Source organism: Anopheles marshallii, assembly GCF_943734725.1.
Source record: "Anopheles marshallii chromosome X unlocalized genomic scaffold, idAnoMarsDA_429_01 X_unloc_221, whole genome shotgun sequence".
NCBI classification, from domain to species: Eukaryota; Metazoa; Arthropoda; class Insecta; order Diptera; family Culicidae; genus Anopheles; species Anopheles marshallii.
In genome coordinates, this window is record NW_026525804.1 from 20,001 (window position 1) to 25,315 (window position 5,315).

Below are 5,315 nucleotides of genomic sequence, written 5' to 3' on the forward strand. Positions count from 1 at the left end.
ATTGCCTATCAAGTAGGCCGTAGCAGCCCATAGCAACCCAACCAAGATAATCTAACAGGCCAAGATTGGTTGGAGATTTCAAAATTTGGCTAAGTCCAGATTTTTCTACCCTTCGGGAAAACAACCCTAGTTCACCAAGTTGAACGCGAAAAACTGTCCATAGGATACGCACAAAACGTTTATTGAGTTGGTCACCATATGTGGAAATTATGGTGAAAATAAGCCAAGTTCCGGAGTTTTTAACTCACACGAAACCACGAAAAACTTTCATTAGGAAAACTTGGTTGGAGCACCCTACTGCAGAACACACCGACATGGACGAAAGGGTCGACTGGCCAAGAGAAAAAATTTTTGCGGGACCACTCAAAACATCATAGTTAGACCTAGCAAATGATGAAAAGTGAAACCCGCGATCGATTGGAGAAACCTTATTTTACACTGAAAAATTCCACATAAGGAAAATTTGTATGGAGCACCCTACTGCAGAGCACACCGACAGGGCCGGGAAGGAAGGCCCGGTCCAAGAAAAAATTTTTGCGGGACCACTCAAAACATCATAGTTAGACCTAGCAAATGATGAAAAGTGAAACCCGCGATCGATTGGAGAAACCTTATTTTACACTGAAAAATTCCACATAAGGAAAATTTGTATGGAGCACCCTACTGCAGAGCACACCGACAGGGCCGGGAAGGAAGGCCCGGTCCAAGAAAAAATTTTTGCGGGACCACTCAAAACATCATAGTTAGACCTAGCAAATGATGAAAAGTGAAACCCGCGATCGATTGGAGAAACCTTATTTTACACTGAAAAATTCCACATAAGGAAAATTTGTATGGAGCACCCTACTGCAGAGCACACCGACAGGGCCGGGAAGGAAGGCCCGGTCCAAGAAAAAATTTTTGCGGGACCACTCAAAACATCATAGTTAGACCTAGCAAATGATGAAAAGTGAAACCCGCGATCGATTGGAGAAACCTTATTTTACACTGAAAAATTCCACATAAGGAAAATTTGTATGGAGCACCCTACTGCAGAGCACACCGACAGGGCCGGGAAGGAAGGCCCGGTCCAAGAAAAAATTTTTGCGGGACCACTCAAAACATCATAGTTAGACCTAGCAAATGATGAAAAGTGAAACCCGCGATCGATTGGAGAAACCTTATTTTACACTGAAAAATTCCACATAAGGAAAATTTGTATGGAGCACCCTACTGCAGAGCACACCGACAGGGCCGGGAAGGAAGGCCCGGTCCAAGAAAAAATTTTTGCGGGACCACTCAAAACATCATAGTTAGACCTAGCAAATGATGAAAAGTGAAACCCGCGATCGATTGGAGAAACCTTATTTTACACTGAAAAATTCCACATAAGGAAAATTTGTATGGAGCACCCTACTGCAGAGCACACCGACAGGGCCGGGAAGGAAGGCCCGGTCCAAGAAAAAATTTTTGCGGGACCACTCAAAACATCATAGTTAGACCTAGCAAATGATGAAAAGTGAAACCCGCGATCGATTGGAGAAACCTTATTTTACACTGAAAAATTCCACATAAGGAAAATTTGTATGGAGCACCCTACTGCAGAGCACACCGACAGGGCCGGGAAGGAAGGCCCGGTCCAAGAAAAAATTTTTGCGGGACCACTCAAAACATCATAGTTAGACCTAGCAAATGATGAAAAGTGAAACCCGCGATCGATTGGAGAAACCTTATTTTACACTGAAAAATTCCACATAAGGAAAATTTGTATGGAGCACCCTACTGCAGAGCACACCGACAGGGCCGGGAAGGAAGGCCCGGTCCAAGAAAAAATTTTTGCGGGACCACTCAAAACATCATAGTTAGACCTAGCAAATGATGAAAAGTGAAACCCGCGATCGATTGGAGAAACCTTATTTTACACTGAAAAATTCCACATAAGGAAAATTTGTATGGAGCACCCTACTGCAGAGCACACCGACAGGGCCGGGAAGGAAGGCCCGGTCCAAGAAAAAATTTTTGCGGGACCACTCAAAACATCATAGTTAGACCTAGCAAATGATGAAAAGTGAAACCCGCGATCGATTGGAGAAACCTTATTTTACACTGAAAAATTCCACATAAGGAAAATTTGTATGGAGCACCCTACTGCAGAGCACACCGACAGGGCCGGGAAGGAAGGCCCGGTCCAAGAAAAAATTTTTGCGGGACCACTCAAAACATCATAGTTAGACCTAGCAAATGATGAAAAGTGAAACCCGCGATCGATTGGAGAAACCTTATTTTACACTGAAAAATTCCACATAAGGAAAATTTGTATGGAGCACCCTACTGCAGAGCACACCGACAGGGCCGGGAAGGAAGGCCCGGTCCAAGAAAAAATTTTTGCGGGACCACTCAAAACATCATAGTTAGACCTAGCAAATGATGAAAAGTGAAACCCGCGATCGATTGGAGAAACCTTATTTTACACTGAAAAATTCCACATAAGGAAAATTTGTATGGAGCACCCTACTGCAGAGCACACCGACAGGGCCGGGAAGGAAGGCCCGGTCCAAGAAAAAATTTTTGCGGGACCACTCAAAACATCATAGTTAGACCTAGCAAATGATGAAAAGTGAAACCCGCGATCGATTGGAGAAACCTTATTTTACACTGAAAAATTCCACATAAGGAAAATTTGTATGGAGCACCCTACTGCAGAGCACACCGACAGGGCCGGGAAGGAAGGCCCGGTCCAAGAAAAAATTTTTGCGGGACCACTCAAAACATCATAGTTAGACCTAGCAAATGATGAAAAGTGAAACCCGCGATCGATTGGAGAAACCTTATTTTACACTGAAAAATTCCACATAAGGAAAATTTGTATGGAGCACCCTACTGCAGAACACACCGACATGGACGAAAGGGTCGACTGGCCAAGAGAAAAAATTTTTGCGGGACCACTCAAAACATCATAGTTAGACCTAGCAAATGATGAAAAGTGAAACCCGCGATCGATTGGAGAAACCTTATTTTACACTGAAAATTCCACATAAGGAAAATTTGTATGGAGCACCCTACTGTGGTCACCATCGGTCGAGTTGGTCGAGACGGGCAAAAAATTTTTTTTTCCATATCGTCTCAAAACATGATTTATGGACCTTGTAAATGTTGAAAAGTGAAACAAAATCACTTTTGGAGCGATGAAAATTTTGTATGGGAGGTCCCTACCCGGAACAAATTTTACTAGTAAAGTCATCATTCCGCGACGAGAAATTTGAAAATGGTCAAATATGGTTAAGATGTCATGTTCATTCCCTACTATGGGGGACCAGGTCGTCACGAAAAAATTTTTTTCTCGACCTGGTCAAATGTGGTTCTGCGACGGAGGTTAAACTAATATTGCATAATTTGGCCCAAAAACCCCCCTCTGTCAGAGAACGAAGCCCTTCAAGCTCGATAGCAGACCACATAAGTTGAGATTTGAGGTATCTGAAAGTTGAATATAGAGCGAGGTTCTAAGCGAAGGGATAGCTTAACGTTGAGCATTGAACGCAAAAAAGCTTAGAGATAAGCTTATTATATAACGATTGTGGTGCAGGACACAGCTTAACGTTGAGCTTTGAACGCACATGGCTAGAACTAAGCTAAGAGATACCTATAGTGGTGCATGGAACTGCTCACAAGTTGAGCTTCGAGAAGTCCAAAGGCAAAATGTAGAGCGAGGTTCTAAGCGAAGGGATAGCTTAACGTTGAGCATTGAACGCAAAAAGCTTAGAGATAAGCTTATTATATAACGATTGTGGTGCAGGACACAGCTTAACGTTGAGCTTTGAACGCACATGGCTAGAACTAAGCTAAGAGATACGGGTAGTGGTGCATGGAACTGCTCACAAGTTGAGCTTCGAGAAGTCCAAAGGCAAAATATAGAGAGAGGTCCTAGCAGCCTAAAAAACTTCTAGGGCCGACAGCTCACAAGTTGAGTTTCGAACGCAATTAGGCTACCCTGGTAGCCTTGATTTGAAAGCATTAAGGCAATGATATGGTAGAATGCCCGATCTTAAACCTATTGACAGAGAATGTGTACGAGTAAGCATAGATGTGGAGGAGCACATACCCTAAACAGTCCCGAAAGATGGTTAGCTAAGTGATGCATCACAAATGGACTTGGCGCACCAAGTTCACACTGAATCACACACGATCGCGTATATTAAAACCTGTTGTGTGGTGCATCACTAATAAAGTTTGGTGCGTCAAACGAACATGAGAGTTGAGCATATTGGGTATGTGTGATAACACACTTTGCACGACAATCGAGAAACCGCATAAGCTCAGTATAACACAGCAGGGGAAGATTGATGAAAACCAGAGCTAATACATGCAACAGGCCGGGAATGCTGCTTCTGAAGGTGGTAGAACCGGTGCACTTATTAGTTAAACCAATCGGCCGATTGAGTTGAAGTCTGGTACCGATCTTTCACTTGACTGTGCCCCATCAACTATTGATGGTAGTGTAGAGGACTACCATGGTTGTGACGGGAAGCGGGAATCAGGGTTCGATTCCGGAGCTAGTAGAGAGTGCCTGATAAAGGCCATGGTACACATCCAAATCAGGAAAGCAGCAGGAAACACTACCATACATTACCAGGTGCATAGGAGGATTGCAAGCCCGTAAATTGCCCGATCATAGCCAACGATGCTGAGAACGGAATTTATTCCTTCGATCGTCGTTGGTTCACATGTTTACTGATGGTTGTACGAACACCATACCCGGTGGTAAGTACAGTGGAGCTCGCCTTCACAACATAATGTTCACCAGTTGGACGCATAGATTGGAATAGCTCACAAGTGTTGGATTGCTGGAAACACACATTCCAGACTGCTCCGGTGGTCATGGAAAGGAGAGGATTGCAAGCCCGTAAATTGCCCGATCATAGCCAGCGATGCTGAGAACGGAATTTATTCCTTCGATCGTCGTTGGTTCACATGTTTACTGATGGTTGTACGAACACCATACCCGGTGGTAAGTACAGTGGAGCTCGCCTTCACAACATAATGTTCACCAGTTGGACGCATAGATTGGAATAGCTCACAAGTGTTGGAAAGTTGAACGCACGTTGAAGACCGCTACTGTGGTCTTGGAAAGTAGAGGATTGCAAGCCCGTAAATTGTCCGATCATAGCCAACGATGCTGAGATCGGAATTCATTCCTTCGATCGTCGTTGGTTCGCATGTTTACTGATGGTTGTACGAACACCATACCCGGTGGTAAGTACAGTGGAGCTCGCCTTCACAACATAATGTTCACCAGTTGAACGTACAAGTTGGAATAGCTCACATAGTGTTGGATTGCT